Below are 16192 nucleotides of genomic sequence, written 5' to 3' on the forward strand. Positions count from 1 at the left end.
TCTTGGAAATTATGTATTGTTACTTTATTTTGTACCTTTACTACATTTAGCTCTAACATTCACCTGTCTCCTGTGGGTTGAGATTAGGTAGTCAAATACCCATTGAACCTCCTTTCGCTTAGCTTTACAGAACTCACAAGTGCCATTGTATGATCAGTGATGCTATTTTGTTGCCCTCCTCTGAGGGATACCAGCATTTGGCATGAAATATAGAAGGCTCAAAGAAGCTACAGGCTCTTAAAGCAGGAGGATAATCTATTGAGTCTGAAAGAATGATATGCAAAATTTTCAATCTCAGCAGAATTTTCTAGGAGGTTGAACTCTTATGAGTTTGTGGAAGAAAATTTCCCATTCTCTCTGTTAGCTGCTTTTCAACTCTACTCCAAACCTATAGACACCTATGAATGGGAATGTTATGAAATTCTCTTATGCTTCTGCTGTAGAAGAGCCTGGAAGTTAAGACTTCACTTTACTATCCCCCTAATTAAGCAAAGTAGGATTTTGACCTGGAATTAGTGTGCCTGAGCCTAGAAGCAACAAAATCCAGAATTCCTCAAAAAATTGAATTGTGCCTATGCTGTGGGACAGATGAAGGAAGGAATTACTTAGTCCTGTTCGTGCAACTAATGATTTCAACTAATGCAGTAATGGAACCATTAAAAAAACATTAGAACAATTCAGTTCCTAGTGGGCTGGTATCCACGTCATAAAGATGTCATTACAGCTTGTTTTAATTGTCTGTCTCAGAGGAACCAAGGATAATGTTTTCATTATTTTTAACTCTGTAAAGCATTTTGGGAACACGCTTTGAATGAAAGAAGCTAAACCAAATGGATTTGTATTGTAGGAGTTGAACTGGCATAGAGTTTGAATCTACCTCTTCACCACTGAGATGTGGGGGTGAGTATATGCTAGGATAGAGGCCTATGCTTGCAGTGCACTGCTGCTGATAGAGTATCTATTTTTCTGTTTTGTGGATAAATAGAGCTTTTTAAAGTTTACTTTTTAAAAAAAATCCCCATTTTATCATTCCTCAAAGGTCCCTTTCTGCTAGAAACAGTAATGAAATGCTAAACTGTATACTGTTCAGTAGGTGTGTGTAACACACCTTAATGGGCCACTCTACCTTGACTAACCAATTTATTTGAGCATAAGCTTTCGTGAGCTGCAGCTCACTTCATCGGATGCATACTGTGGAAACTGCAGAAGACATTATATACACAGAGACCATGGTCTCTTACCATGGTCTCTGTGTATATAATGTCTTCTGCAGTTTCCACAGTATGCATCCGATGAAGTGAGCTGCAGCTCACGAAAGCTTATGCTCAAATAAATTGGTTAGTCTCTAAGGTGCCGCAGGTACTCCTTTTCTTTTTGCGAATACAGACTAACACGGCTGTTACTCTGAAATCTACCTTGACTGACCCTTTAGAATATGTGCTAACTACTTATGCTAAACAATCTGTTCCATCTTGCATTTAGCTGTGATGCTCGGAATATGTTTCCCAGACCTGAAGAAGAGCGCTGGGTGGTTTGAAAGCTTCTCTCTTGCCAACAGAAGTTGGTCCAATAAAACATTACCTTATTTACCTTGTCTCTCTAATACCTTATCTTAAGCTTAAAACAGCCATTTCTGGCAGTGCATCAGAGTCTTAAATTGAACAGATCTCTTGGAAGGGAGCTCTGAAACCTTTCCATATCTGGTACAATAGCCTGATCAGCTAGGAGCAGCCCTACAAGCTACCTTGTATAATGTGTATGTGACAGAAGCAAACTGGGAGTAGGGGGAAAAAATGGGTATTTGTCTCACTTTTTGTTTTTCTTGATAAGTTTTGAGATTGTCTTCCTTCCCAAGCAGAGCACAAATTTGTTAGTAATTTTTGATGTAAGATTTAAAGCAGCTAGATAATGATGTAGAAAACTGTGCTAGAGAAGGTGTGTTCTCTGCATGATTGATAACTCTACAATCTTCTTTAGAATTTCTGAAATACACTTCTATATTAATACAAGATGTATTTTAGTTTTGCTGCAGTAGTGTTAGGGAGAAATGAGACATTCTACTATCAATCCAGAAATATAAAGAAAGATTGAAGGCCTCGTGTATAACAAAGAATAGGTGAAATGCAATTCCATTCTTGATTGAGATCTTGGAATTACACTTTACAATTTTCCCCCCTTTAATTGGAGGTGGGAAATCAACCTGAATATAATCAGGTTTCCTGTGGTTAGTGATATAGCCAGGATAGGTCAATGGTATGCCTCCCCCTACCCCACCTGCAGCTGACCTCACCAATTACAGCAATGAAACCTACAGAGTCTTATCTCCACTAGGGTTTTACATCTAGATAACTAATGTATTAGTTAGCTTACTATAAAAACATGCCCTTTTTGGTAGTGAACACAAGGCCAAATGTGTTAAACAACTTAAGGTCAAAAACAAAACATCTCTAGTAAAGACAGTATTGATTCAAGTCCTTGGAAGCTACATGTGTTCAGGACCTTTGAAAATCAATTCACTTATTTGAAGTGTCAAATGTAGGCACCATGTTGGAAAACTTTGTCCTCAGTGCTACTAGTTTGGGGAAAAAAAATTACATTTTGGGGACAACTGAGTTCTGATTTGACATTCTGTGGTAACACACCTGAAAATTGCTAGCTAATCAGAGTGTGGTGGTGATTAGAAATCCTTTAGAAAGCAATCACCTAGGTTGTTGAATGAATGACCAGTCTGGATGGTCTTAAAGGTACAGTAGGAAGTACAAATGTGAGATCTCTGAGTAGCAAGAAATAGCTCTTCATGGTGAATATTCCGAAAGCGTTCAGAGGGATAAATATCAGAAAGGGAGAGGAGTTATTTAAGTTGACCACCCATGTGGTCACAAGAACATATTGATACAAATTGGCCATCAACAAGTTTAGGTTTTAAATTAGATGAAAGTTTCTAACAATCAGAGGAGTGAAGTTCTGGAACAGCCTTCAAAGGGAAGCAGAGGGGGGCGAAAAACCCTAACTGGCAAGACTGAGCTTGATATGTTTATGGAGGGGATTGTATGATATTGTCTACAATGACGTGTTGCCGATCTGCAGCGGCTAGTAGCAAATAACTCCCAATGGCTGGTGATGGGACACTAGATGGGGAGGCTCTGAGTTAATATGGAGAATGTCTGTCTGGTGGGCCTTGCCCACGTGCTCAGGGTCTAACTGATCACTGTATTTGGGTCTGGGAAGGAATTTTCCCTGGGTCAGATTGACAGAGAGCCTGGCTGTTTTCGCCTTCCTCTGCAACATGGGGCACAGATCACTTGCAGGTTTAAATAGTGTAAATGGTGGATTCTCTGTAACATGAAGTCTTTGAGGACTTCCCTAACCTCTGGCTGAGTGGCTGGTCTATTACAGTAGTGGGTGGGTGACGTTCTGTGGCCTGAAATGTTCAGAAGTCAGACTAGAGCGGGGTGGGCAAACTTTTTGGCCCGAGGGCCACATTTGGGTATGGAAATTGTATGGTGGGCTATGAATGCTCACGAAATTGGGGGTTGGGATGCAGGAGGGGGTGAGGGCTCTAGGGTGTGGCCAGAAATGAGGTGTTCAGGGTGTGGGAGCGGATTTCAGGCTGGGGTTGGGGTGCAGGGTGGGGCTGAGGATGAGGGGTTGGGGGTGCAGGAGTGTGCTCTGGGCTGGGACCGAGGGATTCGGAGGGCGGGAGGGGTATTGGGGGTGGGCCAGGGGGTTGGGGCACTGGAGGGGGTCAGGTGCAGGCTCTGGAGTGTGCTTACCTCAAGCAGCTCCCAGAAGCAGTGGCATGTCCCCTCACCGGCTCCTACACAGAGGCGCAGCCACCTGGCTCTGTGTGCTGCCCTGTCCGCAGGTGCCCCCCTTGCAGCTCCCTTTGGCCATGGTTCCCAGCCAATGGGAGCTGTGGGGGCAAGCACTTGGGGTGGGGGCAGCGTGCGGAGCCCCCTGGCTGCCCCTATGCATAGGAGCCAGAAGCGGGATTTGGTGCTGCTTTTGGGAGCTGCATGGAGCGAGGCAAGCCCTCAACCCTGCTCCCTGGCGGAAGCAAGTAAAGCCCTGGAACCTGCTCCCCAGCGGGAGCTCGAGGGCTGGATTAAAACATGCGGCCTCTGGGCCATAGTTTGCCCACCCCTGGACTAGATGATCGTCGTGGTTCCTTCTGACCTTAGAGTCTGATTCTAATTGTTACATGTCATCTGATTGATCTTCATCTACATTGATCTTGATGTAATGACATTTCCTAGAAAGAACGTGCATAACTTTTCTTTGGATAGTGATTTGTGTGCAGCAATCAAAAGTATCAGTGTTCAATTTTTAGCAGCAAGGAAATATTTGTGAATTCCTAACCAGCTATATAGTAGTTCAGCTCTTTAGGATGATTCTTATATTTGGCCAAATAAATAATTGATTTGGAGCTATAGAAACAGAAGTTCAATAAAACGTAGGGACTGGCAAATGGACAATATTGAACAAAAGGTGGCAAATCGTGACCTAATGCACTGATGATTACTACTTTTCTTATGAGGAAGTGTTACCTCTTTATAATTTGAGGACTAAATTTAGTCTTGGTGTGACAGTCCATTGACATAGATGATATTGTACTTGCTTATGCCACAGTTTAATTTGGCCCCTGATTTTTTTATACCATTTGGTGCCTACATCTGAATAGGGTAGTTGTGGTTTAGTGGTGGTCTGGAGGAAAGTAAATTGCAGTGTTCCATGCAATTTTAATAAACCTCTTAATTTTATGAATAATTGAGTTGGTGGGTATGGGTTAATGCCTTGATTTTTTTTTTAAACAAATTGTAAAGCTTGTTTGATTTCCAGAAGCCCCACATCAGTTTCTACAGAGTCCATCTGTTGGTTCCCTAATAAAGGCCTTTATAGTAGTTGCTTCAAAACTAATATGTGATTTCTGACTGTTATTCAGTTCCTTTCAAAATGGATTTGTTCATCTGAAGTCATGGATGTCAAGGCTTTAGTGCAGGGGTGGGTAAACTATGGGCCGGATCCAGCCCCTCAGGGCTTTGGATCCGGCCCCCAGGACTGCCCACCATGGTGCCACAGGCCCCGCACCGCTCTCGGAAGCGGCCATCACCACATCCCTGCGGCCCCAGGGGGGAAGAGGGCTTTGTTTATTGTTGTTGTCTCCAGGCACCACCCCGCAGCTCCCATTGGCCGGGAACGGGGAACCACGGCCAATGGGAGCTTTGGGGGAGGTACCTGGAGGCATGGCAAAGGCAGCGAGTGGAGCCCTGTGCCTCCACCCCCGCAGGGGGCTGTGCAGGGACATGGTGCTGGCCGCTTCCTGGTGCAGCGTGGGGCCAGGGCAGGCAGGCAGGGGAGTCTGCCCTGGCCCTGGTGCGTGCCGCTGCCACCCCAGAGCTGCTTTAGGTAAGTGGTGCCGGGTCGGAGCCCGAACCCCTCCTGCACCCCGCCCCTCCAACTCCCTGCCCTGAGCCTCCTGCTGCACCCTGCACCCCAATTCCCTGCCCTGAGCTCCATCCCGCAATCCACACCCCTCTTACACTCTGCATCCCTCCTGCACCCCAACCCCCTTCCCTGAGCCCCCCATACATCCCACACCCCTCCTCTGCACCAATCCGTTGCCCTGAGCCTGTTCCTGCACACTGCACCTCCTGCCCCGCATACAATTTCCCCATCCAGATGTGGCCCTCGGCCCAAAAAGTTTGCCCACCCCTGCTTTACTGTCATCATTTTGTGGCACTGATTCTTCCCCTGCTGATTCCACTCCCCCACCATACCCACCTCCAATGGTGGCAAGGTGGATGTCTAAAAGTTTGGTGGAGAGTTTTCATTTTTGATTTTTAACTGATCCCAACAATAAATAGAACACGGATGAGGTATTGTTAATAAATGGTTGATATCCACAGAAAAGCTTTTTGAAAGATAACTAAAATCTGTTTCATTATCAACATTGTCCTTCTCCTTTGTTCATTCAAACTGTCTTGTTCCAGGGCTGTTTAAAGTATAAGTATTAGACTGCTAGCATAGTGTGTTTGCTGCTCTAATAAGAGCATTAGAGTACTTACTTTGAAGACAATGATGTTTCAAGGAGTATATGAATATTGCAGATGTTATGTAAATAGATATGAGGGGAAAAATATAAAAAATGTTGGAAAACCTTCGTGATAACTCCTCTCTTCTTCCTCATGTAACACTATGCTATTTAATATTGCTTCTCTAATAAAAAAATTATTAGGGGTATGGAATGGCCTCCATATGAGGGGAGATTAATATGACTGGGACTTTTCTGCTTTGAAAAGAGATGACTAGGGGGGTTATGATAGAGGTCTATAAAATGACTGGTGTGGAGAAAGTAAATAAGGAAGTGTTGTTTACTCCTTGTGACACAAGAACTAGGGGTCACCAAATGAAATTAATAGGTAGCAGGTTTAAAACAAAAGGAAGTATTTCTTCACCCAACACACAGTCAACCTATGAAACACCTTGCCAGAGGATGTTGTGAAGGCCAAGACTATAACATGGTTCAAAAAAGATGTAGGTAAATTCATGGATTATTGGTCCATCAATGGCTTTTAGCCAGGATGGGCAGGGATGGTGTTCCTAGCCTCTGTCTGCCAGAGTCTGGGGATGGGCGACAGGGGATGGATCACTTGATGACTGATTACCTGTTCATTCCCTCTGAGTCACCTGGCATTGGCATTGGAAGACAGGATACTGGGCCAGATGGACCTTTGGTCTGACCCAGTATGACCATTTTTACGTTATGGCACCCCTGGAAAGCATATTTGTTCATGAATGCAGGGAGAAATGCTTAGAATTATACTCAAGGATTTTTCCTTAGGACGAGTGGACTGTAACATGGATGAGGATGTGAAATCCCAGTGATTTTACTCACATTTATAATCCCCGAGGAGGTCATTTGGGTCAGCAATATACATTTGACTGTATTTTGCCATTAGTGCATGACTTCCAGCTCTTGTGCATTACAGGCATTCTGTCTACATATTGATGCTTCATTTCACTTGATACACAAAGGGCCACTCATTTTTTTGAAGCAATTAATGTCATCTCAGACTTGCTTGGGAAAATTGATCATAGAGTGGGCAGCACAGATATACATTATCTCTGGAGTCCAAATTTTGAGTAAGGATTATAAGACACGAGGGCTCCATGGCCATATTAGACGGAAGATTTGTTCTCTGTCATTAGGTTTGTCTTGGGTGTATGCCCTAGGGTTGCCTTAGAGTAGGCAGTGCCTTTTCTTAATGTGTCTGTATAGCAGTGAGCACAGCATGGCCCTAATCCTGATCAGGGGTTTCTGGAAACTACTGTAATTTAAATAATAAATAACCATAATGCAGGTGGATTGGAAGATAACAATGAAAATTGTCGACAAAACATTTGTCAGTGAAGCTGGGCCTGCAGCAAGAGGGCTAGCAATTGTGATGTTCAGTATATGGGCATTCTTTCATCTATGTGGTCATCTTCAGCTAATCTCTCATGCTGCCCATCAGAAAGTAGACCCCAAGATATTCCTTTGCATTGTTTAATCTTTTTTCCCCAAAGGGAAGTAAGAATCTGTCGCCTAGATCCTACTTCACTTTAGGTAGCAGCTTGGCCAGAGGGTCTTTGTTTGTGCAGGTTATCCAATTACGAACTAATGGAAACTCTCAGTTGACTGCCAGAGTTCCAGTGCAACTTAATTTATGCCTTTAGTCAAGTATTTTTCCATATTTTCATTCCATGAAATCTAAAAGGCTGCTGCGAGAGACTAGACTACTTGCTCTCTGTTCCAGAAAACTTGCTGTCCGCCATGTTTTTTAAAACTAGCTAGCCTTCAAGATGTTCGCTAATGACAATGATTAACTTCCTGTATGAAGGTTAGTGAATTGTAACCTCTGTTAATTAATTTTCCCTTTCTCATAAGATGAAAAGATGTTCTCAACCCTTATTTTGACTTAACGCCAAAAACATTTTTGGCATTTAAAATGTTCAGCTGTCTTGACCTCCTCCTTTCCTTCTTGTCACTTTGCCTCTACTTGGGATGTTTTCAATGTTGCCTACTCTAAGAAATCATGAGATTGCCTCTTTGAAAATCAGAGACATGGGGTCAGACTTCTGATTTTTGAAATTGGTGGAAAAGCCTCCTGAGGCTTTACTACACAGTGTAGCGTCATTCATTAACATGTAGAATGTACTATTTGTTAACATGGTTGGTTGCTGTATTTTTCTTTCTTGGATCTGATTTTCTATATTTAATAGTCCAAGTAAATGCAAAAGAATTATCCTGTTTTGGAAGCCCAAAAGTCCAACCGGTTGCAAAAGTGCAATTTGATCCATGCCTCATTTAACATAGACTGCAAACATTTAGTAATCCAGATGGGGTGACTCCGAGTGCATAGTTCCATATTTCTTTTGTAATAAGAGCTATATTTTAAAGTGTCATTAGAACAAAATAATAGTACTTAGCACATACAGGACAGGACTTTGCATAATGACAGGTTTCAGAGTAACAGCCGTGTTAGTCTGTATTCACAAAAAGAAAAGGAGTACTTGTGGCACCTTAGAGACTAACCAATTTATTTGAGCATGAGCTTTCGTGAGCTACAGCTGTCTGTAGGCAAGGACTGGCCTGTCTCCCCTCCAACGCATTATTAAGGATCTACAACCTATCCTAAAGGATGACCCAACACTCTCACAAATCTTGGGAGACAGGCCAGTCCTTGCCTACAGACAGCCCCGCAACCTGAAGCAAATACTCACCAACAACCACATACCACACAACAGAACCACTAACCCAGGAACTTATCCTTGCAACAAAGCCCGTTGCCAACTGTGCCCACATATCTATTCAGGGGACACCATCACAGGGCCTAATAACATCAGCCACACTATCAGAGGCTCGTTCACCTGCACATCCACCAATGTGAGATATGCCATCATGTGCCAGCAATGCCCCTCTGCCATGTACATTGGTCAAACTGGACAGTCTCTACGTAAAAGAATAAATGGACACAAATCAGATGTCAAGAATTATAACATTCATAAACCAGTCGGAGAACACTTCAATCTCTCTGGTCACGCAATCACAGACATGAAGGTCGCTATCTTAAAACAAAAAAAAATTCAAATCCAGACTCCAGCGAGAAACTGCTGAATTGGAATTCATTTGCAAATTGGATACTATTAATTTAGGCTTAAATAGAGACTGGGAGTGGCTAAGTCATTATGCAAGGTAGCCTATTTCCCCTTGTTTTTTCCTACCACCCCGCCCCCAGACATTCTGGTTAAACTTGGATTTAAACTTGGAGAGTGGTCAGTTTGGATGAGCTATTGCCAGCAGGAGAGTGTGTGTGTGTGTGTGTGTGTGTGTCCGTCCCCGGGAAGAAGAAGAAGAAAAAAGGGAGGGGGGTGGGGTGAGAGCCTGGATTTGTGCTGGAAATGGCCCACCTTGATTACCATGTACATTGTAGGGAGAGTGGTCACTTCGGATGAGCTATTACCAGCAGGATAGTGAGTTTGTGTGTGGGGGGGTGGAGGGTGAGAGAACCTGGATTTGTGCTGGAAATGGCCCAACTTGATGATCACTTTAGATAAGCTATTACCAGCAGTGGGGTGGGAGGAGGTATTGTTTTATGATCTCTATGTGTATATAAAGTCTGCTGCAGTTTCCACGGTATGCATCCGATGAAATGAGCTGTAGCTCACGAAAGCTCATGCTCAAATAAATTGGTTAGTCTCTAAGGTGCCACAAGTACTCCTTGACTTTGCATAAGAACATAATATAAAAATGGCCATCTGGGTCAGACCAATGGTCAATCTAGTCCAGAATCCAATCTTTTAATAGTTGCCTGTGCTAAATGCTTCAGAGGGAATGAACAAAGCAGGGAAATTATTGAATGATTCATCCTGTGTTGTTCAGTCCCAGCTTTTGGCATCTTGCATACATCCTCACACCTCTGTGAGAAACATACTGGTGTCCCCATTTTTCAGATAGGGAAATAGAATCAGATGTTGACTTGCCTAAGGCCACGCAACGAGTCAGTGGCAGAGCCATTGAAAATCTGGGCTTTCCAGGCCTGTTCTCTGTTCACTAGACCGCACTACTTCAGTATAATATCATATGAAGCTCTGACTTGGTTTAATATTTTTAATCTGGGAAGTGGTTGCTCCTCTGTTTATGAATTTCTTCAACATAAGAGGCATGGCAACACAAGCTGCTTATAAATTTATCAACTATTTAATATTCCTCCTGTCTGTGATAAGCTTATGCTCAGAACACAAATGATGTAAGTTGCCTCCATATGGTACTGCCTAATGAGTCAATTAGCTGACATGGGAAAAATCCTTGTGGTTAATTCTTTCTCTTGGTGGTGAGCCATGCTACAAGTGGTAGAGCAGTCTTTCACTGATACTTGGTTATGGTATATATTCCAATTAGATCAGAAAAGCAGTGTTTAAGGATATATGTATTGTGAAAGTATTTCATAATTAGTGTAAGTATAGCTACGTATATTTTTTTATAGAATAGGTTTGAATAAAGTCAGTGAACATTGTTTTGGGTTCATTAATACTAACTACAGTGACATTTTGTGTTTTGGTTTTTTTGCTGCTGAGTCAAACTATTTCTCATCAAGGAACTGAGTGAAAAGGGATGATTTAAGACAGTCATTTATCTTTAGAATCTGCTAAACTTTTCCATGTACTAGTACATTGTCTTCACTGATCTAGTGGCTTGCACTATTGCATCATTTGATATTGACATCCAAGTACTTATAGTACAGTACTATTCACCCAGAAAACTAATTTATTTTCATGTTTCTGAAGAATTTGATACTGTACCATAGTTATCTGTGCCAATATTACTTTGAAAGAGCAAAGTCCTACTGTTTCCCTTTAAAAATGCTGATCATACATTGATCAGTGGATTTCTAACAGATGATGCTAACAGGACAATATTTAATTGCTACTTTTCTCTGGGGCTCTGTATTCAACTGATGGTATGATGTTTTGCCCAGGAAGAAAAAGATGTATTTCAGTGAGTGTGTTTTTCCTTGTTAAAATCCGTAGTGTTTTTTTTTGAATGCCTCCTTCATTTGTAGTTTACAGTATTTTTTGCCATTTTTGTAAATAGTCTTCCCCTTTTAATACTATCTTTAAAATCTGTTAATTTTTTTTGTCACAAGAAAAGGCTATAAATACCTAAAGGTGTATTAAAATACAAAAAGGCTTGGTCAATAAAAACTATTACCATTCACTCCTGGGGGAATTCTGGGCTATTGCACACGTGCACACAGAATTCATGTGCAGGGAGGAGCTGGCTGAGTGGGGGTGCAGGGACACATGGGGAAGGAGGGGTGACTGAGGGGGGGTGCAGGGATATATGAGGACAGACAGATGTGCCCAAATGAATGAGAGGCTAGGGCTCAGCCATGATCTGCGTGGACGAGGCTCTCTAACAATCCCCCTCCACCCGAAAGAGAAAACTGTTCCATACTTCTTCCACCCACACCCAACAACCCTCCAAGTTCACATCCGGGTTCCTTCCAGCAATTGCTTCCCTTTCCCTCAGCTCCTCCATTACCCCTGACTCCCCAAAGCTTTTGCACCGCTTCTGAGAGGTGCGGGAAATACATTTCCATATTGTAGTTTAAATGAATTATTACTAGGGCTCTGTGTCTGTCGTGAAGGTCATGGAAGTAACAGATGTGCAATTTTCCCCAACCTCCGTGATTCCTGCAGTGCCCAGTGTTGCTGACCCCAGGGCCACCCAAGCAGCTGGCTCTGGGGTCAGCTGCTCAAGTGGTCCCAGGGATAGCCACACCGGCTGCTGCTGTAGCGGCTCTGCAGCCAGTCGCTGGGACGGCCCTGGCCCTAGTGTGATTATATTATGTTTTATGACAAATAAAATGTACTGAATTTTGCAGAATTTTTAATTTTTTGATGCAGGGTTCCCCCAGGAGTATACCATTGTACTATGAAATCTGAGGTAAATGGTAGAGATTAATGCCATGGGTAGCATGTTTATAAAAGAAAAGGATATGCATCCTTCTAAGAGTTACAGTAAATAAATACATATTGTGAACACAGGATCCCTAGAGAATAGTGGGCATCAGCAGTTTCTGAAAGAGGTTAGAATAGTAGGACATGAGCTCTTCTCGTCTAAAACTTTTAGACATTTTTACACCATTGTTTGTAAAAGTGAGGGTTTTCGACAACATTTTTAAAGTGAGAGAGATTGGCAAACTGTCTAAACCTGTTACAGCAAATTGCTTATTGCATAGTTCACTACTATGGCTTCCCACAGGACCAGCTAATAGTTTCTTCACTGTAATCTGTACATTTTCTTATACCCAATAGAACAGAAGGTGACTTCTCATAGGACTTTCGAACTGGCTATCAGAAACCTTAAAGTTACAGATTAGTGTTCCTCTTTTTTATTAGCTCAGGCTCTCAGAAGCAGTGCTCTTTTTGGATTTGTTCTTACAGAACGATCATTTTAAATTACTTGGGTGACAAATCCTGGCCAAACCAACCCTCTGCTAGTATGTAAAACTACTTAGGCATTGGCAACAATGCAGTCTTGCTGTAAAGAGCAGAATGCTGGGAACAAGGGTTTCTATATTCTTGTCAGGGCTGGCTCCAGGCACCAGCTTTCCAAGCAGGTGCTTGGGGCAGCAGTCTGTGTCCTGCGATGGCTTTTGGGCAGCAGCTCCGCCACTCTTCCAGGCACGGCGGCAATTCAGCAGCGACTGCTTGGGGTGGCAAAATTGGTAGAGCCGCCCCTGATTCTTGTGGTCAAGAGAGCTATATTCTATGTGGGGCTCAATCCATCTTTACATGGAGGGCATGAGTTAAAATATGAGGATCTGAAGGCTTAACACCCCTGCATCTATATCCCTCATTATATAAGGCAGTGCATCTGCAGTTGAGCCTGCTGCAGCCCTGAGGCTCTAGTAGTAGTAGATAAGCTGCTTAGCTGGCATTCTACAAACCTGGAGGAGTGTTCCTTACCATTATCCCTGTGGAACATCCCATTATACTGACAGTTTACTCTAATCCTAACTCTCCTAGAAATTAGAAGCTAATTTTCTTTAACATTTTTGTCCAAGTTGGTAGGTAAACTATTTCATTTTGATATTTGTAGAAGATACTGTGTCATTGCACAGAAGCATAGGTTATAGGTAAAGCACATCCTATCTAGTCCCTGTTGAAATCTTTTTTGTATTCTGATGTTTTCTGTCACTGTTTTCTCAGGTTAGCACAGTTGTAGCATTTGCTAATTCTCACATGTCATTATTTCTTGTATGCCATCACACGAGTGATTTTGGATCACATGTGATCTGTCATGGTGCACCACGGTGAAGAACTGGAATGTTAATTAGTGCTATAACAAGATAAAAAAAATCTCATAACAATTACTGCAATAAGGCTTCTTATACTTTCTCTTAATTCAAACAGTGGTTTTAATTTTCTTTCCTAAATTGCTAGAAAAATATAATTAATCTTTTGGTGTGTTAGTCAAACTAAGACTCAATCAAACACGACTCCTCAGATTTCTTTCACATTTCATGTACGTGCTATTGGTGTTTAAAGAAATCAGGAGCTCACAAAGGAGTTATTCAGTAGTCCTCATTCATGTTGCGGTCTTTCAGTTTATACCTTCAGATAACTCAGCTGTGACAATATCATTTAGAACAAAATTGCTTGTATATTTCTTTTGTTTTGAAAGGTTAATGCCAGAGGTTTTAAATTTAGTTTTGTCAAAACATTTTTTTATTCATTGTAGACTTCCTAAACTAAGCACTAAAAAGTTAATAGGCTTTGCAAACTCTATAAACGTATTCTTTTAGATTCTGATTACTATAGATGTAGGGTTTATTTTTTGCCAGCACAGATATAGTAAAATCTGAGCTGTTCTAAACTTACTGTGTCGTTCAGGGTTTTTAGCTTCAGACAGTATGAAGAAAACCTGTTCGTATTTCCTGCATGTTAGAAAAATGAACAGCACTGAGATTTTTTTTTTACTGTTTGTATTTACAGTAGCACACAGAGGCCTTTGTGAATATGGGGAGTCCATTGTGCCAGTTGCTATACAGATACAGAATAAAAAACTGTTAAATGCATAAACGTAGAACCCCAGAAAGAGGCTTGGGGTTTCGTTCCCTGCTTAATGCAACCCACTTTTATTAGTTGCCTGAAAGTTGTATTAAAGATGGAGTGTCAGTGTTAACTTGAATATTGCAGATATTGATAGTTTGTGTCACAACTTCGTTTATTTAAACATAGTTTTTAAATGCGTTCTCAGACACTGTATGCTTTTAGGACTCCAGGTTACCATAGAAACTGTTAGTTAAAATTCCTTGAGAGTATCCTAATAGACATTCATATGAAAGCTCGCTTCTTATTTCAAGGCCCTCAACTTTAAATATAGTATGTCAATTTTTGAATGGTCAAAAAACCCTGGGCTACAGAATTGCATTATTTCTTTGTTTGAAGAGAGAAAGGAGGCCCTGTCTGTACGTTGCTCAGACAGGATTTCTTCTTTCCAAAAAGGAGTTGAAGAGAGTAAAATCCTCCATTCTGGTACAAGCATAAGACCTAATAGCACTGGAGATGGGTAATATGTTCCAGGACGAGCATAAAGAGGAACAAGAACTGTTAGATAAAATAATTAAAACTTCAAAGATCTATGTCTGGCATAGACATTGGATACTATGTTCTTAGTCTAATTTATAGACAGACGTGGAGAATCTTAAGGCTAATTTGACAGAGACAAAGTGCAGCTTATCTGAATTTATTAATATAATTCACAGAGGCAGCATCATTTTCAGAAACCCAGAAAACAGCTGTTACATTGGCTACTCTTCTACAAGACACTGGTTTACTTTCTGCGTGTCTGTCCCCCACACCCAAATATGCTAAATTTCTTGTTAAGGTTATATGCCTGGGCTCTCTCTCAGAATCTTCACCATCGTATGGATTTGGTTATTAAGAAAACAAAAGGAAACCTACCTGATTTTTTTTTTTCTGTCAACAACCCTTTCCCTTAAAATCAAGAAAACTTGTCTAAATCAATTAAAATTAATGGAACCATACCAAGTTACTGAAGCTAAGCATCTGGCCACAAGTTTTAAATACTTAATGATCCCCATCTAGTTCAAAGGCATCTATTATCTCCACTATTGAGCCCAACTTGATCCTAAATATGTTTGCTTGAGCTGCTAACCCTCTCTCTGGTTTTCTGTTTGATATTTACTTACCAGTACTGCTGCAAGTGATTTATCTTTTCTAGACTGAAAAATTGTATAGAAGTGTAAACATTTATAATGAAAGAATATTACTTGCAATAATAAAATCTGACACCCAGGACATGTTCTTTTCATTCGTTAATATCACCTATTCAAGATATGTACAACATACAACAATACTGTACTGATGCTAATCTATGGCTCAAAAACACACAGATGAACACTACAGTCAGCTGGTTAAAATATATTGCAGTGTTTAAAATTCAACTTGCCCCGTGGTTTTTCATCATTTTTGTTGAGGTTCTGAATCATTGGAACTGATACCAAGCTCTGAACTGAGTGGGAACTCTAATGAGCGTTTAAATGTGTAGCTTTTATTTATTACATGTTTGTTCAATAGATTTTCTCTTTGAAAATAAAGATGAATGCTATCAGAATTAATACATTCACAGATGCTGCAGTTTCAACCTGAAACTGAGAATGAGAATACTTGTCTAAAAAAAATTTAATTGCCTGCAATCAAACTGTACATCTTGCAAAAACAAAAGCAGCATCAGATACATGCCCCCCCACCAAAAAAAGATCAGTGCCCAAGGACAGTCTTTTTAAGAGCTACAGATTAAGCTATTGTATTAGCAGACTCTAATCATATTAATGGCTTTAAGGGTTGGTTTCTATTAGGGTGGTACAACAAGGATGCAAGGTTTCCACCAAAGATTATCTGGATAATCAGTAGGGTGGTTATATACAGTTCGGCTTTTTCAGAACATGTCATTAGTCACATTCCACTTAAATTTCCTGCTCTTTTAATATACTAGTATATTCATAGGCCCAAGCATTTTTCCTTGCTTTCCATGTTTTGAGAAGACATACTTCACATGTTTTTCAACATTCAGAATGACTTGATTTGTTTAATGTAAATTATTTACTAACTTTTTTCT

The 16192-nt window shown here is 41.2% G+C and overlaps 1 protein-coding gene across 3 annotated transcripts in view; it reads left to right on the top strand.

Moving 5' to 3' along the window:
• The window catches only part of PRKCZ (protein kinase C zeta), a 159536-nt gene that overhangs the window by 70701 nt on the left and 72643 nt on the right, over nucleotides 1-16192 (top strand). The gene's annotated exons all lie outside the window — the stretch shown is intronic.

This window comes from Eretmochelys imbricata, chromosome 18 (assembly GCF_965152235.1).
Source record: "Eretmochelys imbricata isolate rEreImb1 chromosome 18, rEreImb1.hap1, whole genome shotgun sequence".
NCBI classification, from domain to species: domain Eukaryota; kingdom Metazoa; phylum Chordata; order Testudines; family Cheloniidae; genus Eretmochelys; species Eretmochelys imbricata.